The following is an 11,794-nucleotide window of genomic DNA, read 5'->3' as shown; positions in this document are numbered from 1 at the left end:
TTAAAGTGCGGTTTAAACGTAATCTGCCATTCGTGTTATCAGCATCATAATCAGTAGCAGCAATAGTATCAGCATCATAATCAGTAGCAGCAATAGTATCAGCATCATAATCAGTAGCAGCAATAGTATCATAATCAGTAGCAGCAATAGTATCAGCATCATAATCAGTAGCAGCAATAGTATCAGCATCATCATCATAGCAGCAATAGTAGTCAGCATCAGAGATAGTCTCATCAGTATCAGCAATAGTATCATCAGTATAATCATCAGCATCAGAGATAGCATCAGAATCATCATCAGGCAGAATCATCAGTATCGGTATTAGCATCAGCAGAATCATAATCATCAGTTCCAGTTGAGCATCATCAGCATCATAATACTCAGTATCAGCGATAGTCTCATCAGTATCAGCATCATCAGTATAATCATCAGTATCAGCGACAGTATCGTCAGTATCATCAGCATCAGCAGTATCATCGATATCAGCAGGATTAGCAATAGCATCATCATCTATATCATCAGTGTCAGTAAATAATCAGTATCACCAGCAACATTTGCATCATTAGGAATATCAGCATCATCAGTAGCATAAAGCAGAAGCACAATCAGCAAAAAACATCATCAGGAACAGTCTCATTAGCATCAGCAACAGTATCATCAGCAACAGTATCATCAGCAGTATCAGTATCATCAGTATCACCATCCTCAGCTGGTTTAAACACCGCGCATAACATCGTTAATATTGTGGAGTATCTGTGTGTGTATATCTATAAACGTGCAATTATTGTTAATTATTACAAATATATTCCAATTACATGGTGTGCTCGGCGTTAATAAGTATTCGTGTATAATCATAACGCGTTTAACTTATATATATGTAAAGTCTGGCTTTATAGCACGTGGCTGTGTGTTGAGTAGCCACCGTGAATATTCATTAGGCTCATGAATGTTCATGGACATCGGTAGTAGTCATAGCAATCGATATAGTCATAGCATTAACATGTTGCTTATCGATTGCGCTGATGTAACTTTGATATAAATATTAATATTGTCTAGGGTTGCATGCGCCTGCTTACGATCACATCCCACGCTCATTTGGGATCGAGTTGGACTGATCCTGTGAGTGCGAGTCTAGAGGTGAGGGTGCGAGTTTGTGTGTGAGGTGGTGTATAGGTGTGTGGGTAGGTCTATAGGTGTGTGGGTAGGTCTATAGGTGTGAGGGTAGGTCTATAGGTGTGTGAGGTGGCGTAATAGGTGTGTGGGTAGGTCTATAGGTGTGTGGGTAGGTCTATAGGTGTGTGAGGTGGCGTATAGGTGTGTGGGTAGGTCTATAGGTGTGTGGGGTGGTGTATAGGTGTGTGGGTAGGTCTATAGGTGTGTGAGGTGGTGTATAGGTGTGTGGGTAGATCTATAGGTGTGTGAGTAGGTGTATAGGTGTGTGAGGTGGTGTATAGGTGTGTGGGTAGTTCTATAGGTGTGTGGGTAGGTCTATAGGTGTGGGTAGGTCTATAGGTGTGGGTAGGTCTATAGGTGTGTGGGTAGGTCTATAGGTGTGTGAGTAGGTCTATAGGTGTGTGGTAGGTCTATAGGTGTGTGAGTAGGTCTATAGGTGTGTGAGGTGGTGCATAGGTGTGTGGGTAGTTCTATAGGTGTGTGGGTAGGTCTATAGGTGTGTGAGTAGGTGTATAGGTGTGTGAGGTGGTGTATAGGTGTGTGGGTAGTTCTATAGGTGTGTGGGTAGGTCTATAGGTGTGGGTAGGTCTATAGGTGTGTGGGTAGGTCTATAGGTGTGTGGCTAGGTCTATAGGTGTGTGAGTAGGTCTATAGGTGTGTGGGTAGGTCTATAGGTGTGTGAGTAGGTCTATAGGTGTGTGAGGTGGTGCATAGGTGTGTGGGTAGTTCTATAGGTGTGTGGGTAGGTCTATAGGTGTGTGAATAGGTCTATAGGTGTGTGAGGTAGTGTATAGGTGTTTGAGTAGTTCTATAGGTGTGTGGGTAGGTCTATAGGTGTGTGGGTAGGTCTATAGGTGTGTGGGTAGGGTCTATAGGTGTGTGGGTAGGTTTGTAGGTGTGGGGGTAGGTCTGTAGGTGTGTGGGTAGGTCTATAGGTGTGTGAATAGGTCTATAGGTGTGTGGGTAGGTCTATAGGTGTGTGAGTAGTTCTATAGGTGTGTGAGTGGTTCTATAGGTGTGTAAATAGGTCTATAGGTGTGTGGGTAGGTCTGTAGTGTGTGGGTAGGTCTGTAGGTGTGTGGGTAGTTCTATAGGTGTGTGAGTAGGTCTGTGTGTGTGAGTGCGAGTCTAGTGGTGAGAGTCTGTAAGGAGTTGTATAGGTGAGTGTGAGTAGGTCTGTGTGTGAGTAGGTCAATGGGTGTGTTAGTAGGTCTACAGGTGTGTGAGTAGGTATATAGCTGAGTGCGAGTTTGTGTGTGAGGTGGTGTATAGGTGATTGAGTAGGTGTGAGTTTTGAGTCTATTGCTGAGTGCGAGTAGGTCTGTGTGTGAGGAGGTGTATAGGTGAGTGAGTGACGGTAAATAGGTCTATAGGTGTGCGAGTAGGTCTGTGTGCGAGTAGGTATGAGTGTGGGTGGGTCTATAGGTGTGTGAGTGAGTGTGAGTGGGTCAATAGGTGTTTGAGTAGGTATATCGTGGAGTGAGTAGGTATATAGTGTGAGGGAGTTGAGTGGGTCCATAGGTGTGTGTGAGTAGGTATATAGGTGTGTGTGTGAGTAGGTATATAGGTGTGTGTGTGAGTAGGTATATAGGTGTGTGTGTGAGTAGGTATATAGGTGAGTGTGAGTGGGTCTCTAGGTTAGTGTGAGTCTGTGTGAGTAGGTCTGCCGGTGTGTGAGGGAGTGTGAGTAGGTCTGTAGATGTGTGAGTAGGTGTATAGGTGTGTCAGGTCTATAGGTGAGTGAGTAGGTATATATGTGAGTGTGTAGGTCTATAGGTGAGTGAGTAGGTATATATGGAAGTGTGTCAGCTCTATAGGTGAGTGAGTAGGTATATATGTGAGTGTCAGTGGGTCTATATTCGAGTACGAGTCTGTGTGAGTAGGTCTGTAGGTGTGTGAGGGAGTGTGAGTAGCTATATAGGTGTGTGAGTAGGTCTGCGTGTATGCCTCTCGGTGTGTAAGGTCTGTAGGTGTGTGAGTAGGTATATAGGCCTCATAGGTGCTCGCTAACAGCACTTGTCCTCAACAGCCTGTTCAGGCTATATAGGAGATCTTTGTGTCGGCCTCTAGGTGAGGGTGAGACAGTGTTTAAGTCTTGTGTGTGAGTAGGTCTCTAGGTCAGAGTGAGTCTTGAGTCTGTAAGTGAGTGTAAGTTGGTCTGTAGGTGAATTGTGAGTCTCTGAGTAGGTCTGTGTTTGAGTGTGAGTTGATGTGTAGGTGAGTGAGTCTGTGGTGAGTCTTTGAGGAGATCTGTGGTCTCAGTCGTAGGCGAGTGAGTCTCTTGAGTGCGAGTCTGTGCGAGTGGGTGTGTAGGTTAGTCTGCGAGTGTGTGTAAGTTTAAGTCTGTGCGAGTCTATGGGCTTAATCACTGACCAATTAGTTCTTTGCTCGTAGCTCATGCAATCCCATACAACGTAGACCTATCTCGTCTATGAAACGTAACCCACGCCGCGTTCATCAGTACCGGCCGAAGCATGAAATACAATCGTCTTATTTAACCTGTGCTTGTTAATTTTAGTGTGGAAGGTCGCCGGTCCTACCCTTCCGACACGGCCTATGAAAGCGGCTAGCGTCGATGCCCGCGATCTTAACCACCCTGTGGAATGTAGCACGTGTCTTGGGCTGCGCACGTGATGGTCCCCGGGCATTTCAATCCCTGCCGAGAAATCCGCGTTTGCGGCCGCGGTGTTGGACGTCCAAAGCCGTTCTAAAACCCCACCGTGTGGCTGAGTCGGATTGCGCCTGGTCCGCTAGAAATCCTCGGCATCCGTGCGAGCGTTGTCAATGGCACCCAATCCGTAACGTAAATTCCGATTTGTCCACTTAGGACGACGGGCCGTAGCTGGTCAATTTAAGCGAGCGTCCAACCGGTCTGGAAAACATCAACCCGGCTCCCCGTGGCTTTTCGCCGGCGTGAATTCACCCGCGGCGCGAGATCCGGCCGCGGGCGTTCCGGCGGGCGCGGATGCACATAGCCTGGCACGGCCACCGCCCGTGCCGTGGAGCAGCTAAACATCGCCGCCGGGAGAGAGGCCGAGGCAGCGTGCGTGGTCGCCGGACACCCCCCCCCACCTCCTCGTCGTCCGTGTGGCGCCGCAGTGCCGGTGGCCTTCGCAGGCGCTGCCGTTAGTTCGCTCGCTGCTAAGGGCCACTTTCCACTTGACGGGGTCCTGTAACAGGCTACAAACAGGGAGGTTCTTTTTTTTTGTTGTTGTTGTTGTGTCTTGTGTACCTAGCCTGGCAGCAGATACCATCGCGACGTCGCCGCTCCTGCAGCTGCGTTAAGCGGCCTTCGTAGGTGCTCCACGATACAGGGGTTTTTTTTTGGGTTGGATCGCGTTAATGCGTATTTATCAATGTGCCGTTGAGCCCGCCACCACCCCCACACAGCCAACTACTGGCAAGGTTTGTCACGTGGCCCAATTCGTCACTAGTACAGCAGCACACCGGCTGCGTGTTGGAGGGCCAAGCCACAGCGTCGACAATCTGAGTAGCGTGACGTTTCGCGAGTAATCGCTAACCAGCTTCATCAGGCGGACAGCCACGTTTGTGGATAAGTCCCCCCTCCTATTTCGTTCCTTAAATAATAGCGGGGAACCAGCAACTCTGTACTGGTGGTGATGGTGGACCTTTTGGCTGCTTCTTCGTATCCGGTGTATTTATAATTGGTGTGTACGTAGAGACTATCCGTTGTAGCAATTGCTTAATCACACCCCCCCCGGATTATTATAGTGAACGAACGAACGCGCGTGACGGTTGCGTTGTAATTATTTGTTACAATCGCCGTGGCGGTGATGTCGTGTGGGTGTCGTAGTTGTACGGGGAGAGACCCGTAGACTCGTGTAGAGACCCGTAGACTCACACAGAGGCCCGTAGACTCACACAGAGGCCCGTAGACTCACACAGAGGCCCGTAGACTCACACAGAGACCCGTAGACTCGCACAGAGGCCCGTAGACTCACACAGAGGCCCGTAGACTCACACAGAGGCCCGTAGACTCACACAGAGGCCCGTAGACTCACACAGAGGCCCGTAGACTCACACAGAGACCCGTAGACTCGCACAGAGGCCCGTAGACTCACACAGAGGCCCGTAGACTCACACAGAGGCCCGTAGACTCACACAGAGGCCCGTAGACTCACACAGAGGCCCATTGACTCGCGTAGACTCGCGTGGAAATCCGTAGACTCGTCACAGAGACTCGGACTCGCATAGAGGCCCATAGGCTTGCATAGAGACCCATTGGCTCGCACAAAGACCCATAGACTCGCATAGATCCTCGATTTACCACACAGAGACCCACAGAGTCACCACACAGAGACCCGTAGACTCGCATAGAGACCCATAGATTTCCCAAACAGACTCATAGATTCGCCAAACGGAGACTCGTAGACTCGCATAGAGACCCATAGACTCACCACACAGAGCCCCATAATGTAACAGGGACCTGGACATGAGTCTTGGGACCAATTGTGATTCTATCTGCCTTGGTAATAACCACTCACCCATAGCACCCAGCTTTGGCCCGTGACCTCCTCCTGCACCTTACCTGGCACAGCAGCCAACACATGGTACCAGGGTCTGGCCCGTGACCTCCTCCTGCACCTAGCCTGGCACACCAGTAAACCCATGGTACCTGGGTCTGGCCCGTGACCTCCTCCTGCACCTAGCCTGGCACAAGTGCCGTGGTGGCATCACTGCCATTCAGAGGTAAAAACGGTTGCGTGATAATTATCCTTCAAGCCAAACGACGTATTCCCCCAGAGAGTGCTGACGCTGTGTGCGTGTGTGAGGAGCGGTGGCGCAGCGGTTAGCATCGCGCTGCGCCACGAACCCGGCGGAGGCGCGAGCTCGATTCCTGCTCATGGCCACCGGCACCGCCGGTGACGATTTTCTGAGCTGCTTCTGGGCCTCCCTTAGGTCGACTCAGCCTCAAATGAGTACCTAGCACGGTGCGTGGTAAACATCGCCACGAGGAAGACAAAGGCGGCCAGGTGTGGTGCTGGCCACCCACCCCCCCCCCCCCCCTCGTGTGCCACAGTGCCTTCGTAGGCGCTGCTGCGGCTTGCCAACGGCACTTGCCCCAATTGCTGTTAAGGCTACTTGGGGGATCTCTATCTTTGCGTGTGTGTACGTGTATGGAGGTGTCTGGGTGTAGGTGTGTGTCCCGTTGTGTATTGGTTTGTGTATAGCTGTGCATATACTTGCGTGTCTGCTTGTATATTTAGTGTGCACTTGTCTCAGCGGGCTATGTAGGCTACGCTGAGGACCTTTGGCTGTATACGTGTGTGTGTGTGTGTGTGCTGTTATATATCACAACAACGAGCGGAGCGCCGGGTGGCTAAAGCAGAGCAGGTTGGCACAGTAGGGGGCACAGGTGGTGCATCAGCCAGTCATCTCGGTCAGTCGACCCGTGGCACCTGCTGGGTCTGCCCCGTGACCTCCTGCCCACGGGCGTTCGACACTTCACGTGGTAGCCTCAAGGTGCACGTGGCCTGGCACAAGCGTCGTGGTGACGTCACCGCCACTTAGTGGCGAATGGCGGTTGCTGCTGTTATATGTGTGAGTGTGCGAGTTAAACCAGTAACCAGTTTAACTATTGGTAACTGGTTCTTTGCGAAGTCAGGAACCGGTCACCGTTAAGGGGAGTGAGTGAGTGTGTGCGCACGCGCGTCTGTGCGGAGAGCTACGGCGGACCCAAGTTCGATTCCCGCTCATGGACAAAAGAATAATAGTGGTGGCAACAATTGGGACCGATCCCGAGCCTCCCCGAGGTCGAATCGGCGTCAAATGAGTACCGGCCGCGATGTGTAGACATCACCACTAGGGGAGGCAAAGGCGGGCGTGGTGCTGGTCCACTCACCCCCTCGCGTGTCACAGTGCCGACCTTCATAGGTACTGCTGCTATTCGCTCCTAACAGCGCTCTCCCCCAACAGTCTGTTCAAGGCTATACGGGGGAAATTTTGCAAGGGAGGTGCGTAACTGTGTGTGTGTGTCTAGGCTCCATAACGCGTCACTATACCCATCATTGTGTTAACGCAATTGGGGTAGGAGCGACTGGGATCACCTTTTCTGTCTTCGTTTTTTTTCTGAATGTACGGAAAATCTAATGAGAACCGGACAACAGGCGCTTGGTAAGAGGCACAGGTTTATAACGTCGGGACATCGGTCACTCGCACGGTGAAAGCTTCTCGTGGTTCCCTCGCGTAGACTCGAGGCGCTTCGAGGAGACTCGTAGGCTCACACAGACACCCACGCGCTCACGCAGAGACCCATAGACTCACACAGAGACCCACAGACACGCAGAGACCCACGGCCTCGGGCAGAGACCCACAGACGCCCACATAGAACCACAGACTTGCACACAGACCCATGGACTCGCATAGAGATCCATAGACTCTCATAGACACACAGACTCAAGCAGAGCCCGTAGACTCGCAAAAGATACAAAGACGAACAATTAGACCCATTATTATGGATAGGCCCATAGCATCACACACAAATCCATAGACTCACACAGAGACCCATTGACTCACAACTAATCATGTGTATTGAATGTAAGCACTGGGGAGACACATAAACTATCGGAGATATTTATTACAATTGCGCTGTAAGCCATCTACCTCATTAGGGTCTTCAGACGCTCATGAATATTCATCCAGGAGCTGGCAATGTGAACAAAAATCCGCTCTGTTAGACATCGATAAACAAACTGTAGATCCGTCGGATGCCGAGAGATTCGACGCAAATTTTGGCGATAAAATTCGTCAAAGCATCGGTCGGAATCGAAGCACTCTCGCGTCAATCTTCAGATGCTGGCAATTTATTTTGGGTTGAGGTCATCAATTAGACACCGATGGAGACGCTGCCGGTCTGGCTCGGATGCTGATGAGATGGTGGTCGGGATCTGCGTTGATCGCATTTTTGCCGAAGATTGAGTGAGAAGCGGGCAGCTTCTTCAGAAGCTGAGGTATCGCTGTGTTCCAGTTCCGCATCCCTTAGGATCCAGATAGATGTTTGGTGAGCGAGTGTGAGTGTTGAGAGAGAGATTGAGCGTGTGTGTTCGAGCGTGTGTGTGTGTTTGCGCATGCGTTTTTTTTTACTATTTGTTATTTATTTTCTCGTGCAATAGAGACCAAATCCATTACTTTCATATTTATTTATTTATTACTTTGCTTTTCGGGGCGGGACCAAAGTGGAACATATCATCGATCCGTTGTCTCACGTGATTGGTCAATCGCCAACCCTGCTGAAACACCTTGGAGCCTACGGAACCCTGATTGGTTGATTTTGAAACCAAACTTGGAGCTGATTGGACAACTTTGAACTCTTTCTGAAAGCTGTGTTGTAAGGACGTCATCGGATTCGACAGCCAAGGGCTCTTTCCTGAAAGCTGATTGGATAATTTTTTGAACAAACTTGAAGCTGATTGGACATCTTTGGGACCTACTGCAACCCGGAATGGACAGCTAAAGGACTCTTCTGAAGGCTGATTGAAGGATTTAAAAACGTGCTTGAACCTTATTGGATGGTACAGGACGGTGTTGTGATGTGATTGGACGGCTAAATATTGTTCTGGAAGCCGATTGGATGATTTTGAGACCAACTTGATTCTGATCAGGCAACTAACTGACCCTGATGAAAGCTGATTGGATGATCATCAAACACCGCTGTGATCTGATGGAACAAGACAAGATTGTGGTGCATCGTGATTGGCTGTCCTGAAGAAGCCGCTCTAACCTATTCTGATTGGTCGACAAAACAAAGCTACTCAGCCTTGGTTGGATGGTACATCGCCCTGCTGTGATCTCATTGGTTCTTGCCAGATTCTGGTGGAAGCCGATTGGAATGTTGTGAAATAGCGAATACCCGTTTGCTCGATGATAGGAAAATACTGTGATCTGATTGGCTAGGACTAGAAGCCAGTGAGGGAACTTAAAGCTCACATTCAGGGCACAAGCACTTTACACAGATTAACGGGAAAATAGCAAATTAATGTAACGTGTAATTACAGCCGCATGCTTATTTAATTCGTGCAATAAGTTTACTTAAAGTTTATCCAGGAACGATCTATTTTGTTTAAGAGTGTTAAAGTATCGACGCTGTGCTTGGAGCGCGGTGGTGCAGCGGTTGACGTTGCTCTGCGAGAACCGCTGCGGCTGCTTGTTAGGAAGCCGGCAGAGGCCCGAGCTCGATTCGCAGTCACGACCACCGTCCCCCTTAGATCATTATATACACAGACACGCACACGCCAACACGCACACATAGACACACACAGACATACAGTCAGACAAACACTCAGACGGAGACACAGACACGCGCAATACACGGACACAAATGTAGACAAACACGCCGCACATTAGATGGCCCTTTGTTAGTCTCATTAAGTTATCCCTCTACCTTAGTAATGTAAAGTACTTGAAACGTATAACCTCTACCACAGTGTGTGTGTGTGTGTATCGATATATGTGACACGTTAGGGGCATTATTGTCAGAGTTGACAACACCGATCACTGCGTTCACGCCGGTTCTGGCCGGTCCCTCTGCCCTTTACGGTCAGAGTTAAGGGATTTGTTTGTTTGGGATTAAGAGGAGCACAAAGTGTTGGCTTTTAGCGGTGGGTGTTGGGGAGGCATCGCATGAGAGGTTTAGAAGTTTAACGAAAAAGTCAGGACACTGGGATATAAAAAGGTTGAATTGTTGATTTATTTTGTTGTTGTTGGTTAAGGCGAAACTCGTTGGGTCGAAGGTTTTCGATGTTTCGGGTGGTTTAAGTTTGAGTGGTTAGGTTTGGTTTGGGGGTTCGTATTAGGATCAGGGATTTGGGGGGTCAGAGTTCCAAGTTCAGGGTCAACGGCAAGGTGATTGGTGTATGGGGTTATAGTTTCAGGAGTTTGAACCGGCTATAAGAGTTATGGTTACAGGATTTAGGGTTCGTGATAGGATCAAGGTTACGGTCAAGGTTTCTGGCTGTACAGTTTAGCGTTAGGATTGTGGTTTAGTGTTTGGAGGTGTGGATAAGCCTCAGAGTCAAGGCTTAGGCGTTAGAGGTTAGGATCGGCATTAGGATCGAGGTTTTCGCATCGGCAGTGAGGATTCACTGCAAGGCGTTGGCCTTACATTTAAGTGTTAGTTTCGGCGTTGGCTTCTAGGTTAGGGAGCACTCCACCTCTGCCACCAACAGCAGTCTCAACCTGCCCCCCCCGCAAAGCTGCACAAAACCCGCGAGAGGGCTGTGTTGCAAACGGCGATCCGCTGCTGTTCACCGAATTCCAAAAAGGAGGGGCGACAGACTCCGTTTCTTCGCTGTGCAAACTCTGGGGGTGGGGGGGGGGGGTGGGGTGGGGGGGGCGTTCTCCCGTTTCTGTGGCAGCAGTGGAGACTTCCTCCTCAGCCAAGAGAGTTTTTCTTCCTTTCCCCGTGGGCCTCGAAGTGGGCGGCGGGGGCGGGGGCGGCGGGGCGGGGGGGGGGGGAACATCTCCCTCGTGTCCGCGGACCGCATTGGAGCCGCGAGCGTCGACGAGCGGGATAATTTTTTTTTGCAAGCGCCCGTGGGCGGCGCTCGCTCATTTCCTCGTTCGGGATCTGCGACGACGGTGGACGAATGTGATACCTGCGAGGCGTCGAATCCCAACGTCGGTCTCGGCCCGGTTCACTTGAAAGGCTGTGGCCCCGGGGGGGGGGGGGGAGGCGAATTCGGAGGCCAGAGTGGGGACTGTCGATTCGGGGAATTTAACTTGGCCGTCACAGGCGCCGGAACTTTGCGTCGGAATTTTTTTTGCCCGGAAAGTGAGGGAGAGAAGCCCTGGAAACCGGGAGAGCTCTCGCGGATTCGGGAAGCTGGATCGGAATGTGAATCGGGGATCGACGGGACGAGATCAATCGGAACCTGAAGCCAGAGAAAAACAACGAACTGAACTTTTGATCGGCAAATCCCCTAGAAATTTAATCGGGATTGGTGACGATTGTTTGAGCGGAGGGGGGGGTGGGGGGGGGGGAGTTTGGAAGGTTGGGTGGTGAGAAGAACCAGGATCAGAAAAGCCGGAACAACCCGAGTCTAAAAACGCCGGGAAAAGTTGAGCGAAGCCGGTGACATCGGAACGTCAAACACCGGACACCAAAGAAAAGTCGTTTCGAGTTGGACCGCCGAGCCGGGCAGCGGGAGACGCGAGCCCCCCACCCCGTCCCGTGAGCCCCCCGGGGCCGCGGGCGTGAGTTTCTCACCGGGGCAGCGTCGTCGAAGCCCAGGCTGCTCCCGCACGTGTGTGATGTCATCGCTGGAAGATGGAGGCTGCCGCTGCTGTCGCCGCCGCCGCCGCCGCCCTTGCCGCGATTTCACCCGCAGCCGGACGGCGGAGGCCTAGAGCCTGCCCAGCGGCGAGGCGCGCCCGCCGCCACCGGCGGTTACGAGCGTCCCCGTGGTGCGGAGGGGAGCGGAGTTGCCCGGTTTCTCTGGGTCGGCGTCTACCTCCTCGTCCTCCTCCTCGTCCTCCTCCTCCTCGTGTCTCTCCCTCGCTCTTCACCTCCGCTGCTCCTTCACCGGCTCGGGACTTCCTCGACTCCGAGGCCTCCGGCCCTCCCCGTCAGCCGCCTCGGCTGCGGAGTGACCCCCGGCGCCCG

The 11,794-nt window shown here is 51.3% G+C and overlaps 1 long non-coding RNA gene across 1 annotated transcript; it reads left to right on the top strand.

Annotated features, from left to right (window-relative positions):
- Positions 1 to 204: 204 nt before the first annotated feature.
- LOC142908065 (uncharacterized) lies at positions 205 to 9,512 on the top strand. Its single transcript, XR_012931566.1, has 2 exons — positions 205 to 1,494; positions 1,531 to 9,512. It is a non-coding gene; the product is annotated as an uncharacterized LOC142908065 (long non-coding RNA).
- Positions 9,513 to 11,794: the final 2,282 nt, after the last annotated feature.

This window comes from Petromyzon marinus, assembly GCF_048934315.1.
Source record: "Petromyzon marinus isolate PM22_M1 ecotype Great Lakes invasive population chromosome 68 unlocalized genomic scaffold, UKy_Petmar_22M1.pri1.0 chr68_unloc.3, whole genome shotgun sequence".
In the NCBI taxonomy this organism is placed as follows: Eukaryota; Metazoa; Chordata; class Hyperoartia; order Petromyzontiformes; family Petromyzontidae; genus Petromyzon; species Petromyzon marinus.
The sequence above is the reverse complement of the archived record's forward strand: the minus strand, read 5'-3'. Positions and strand labels throughout refer to the sequence as shown.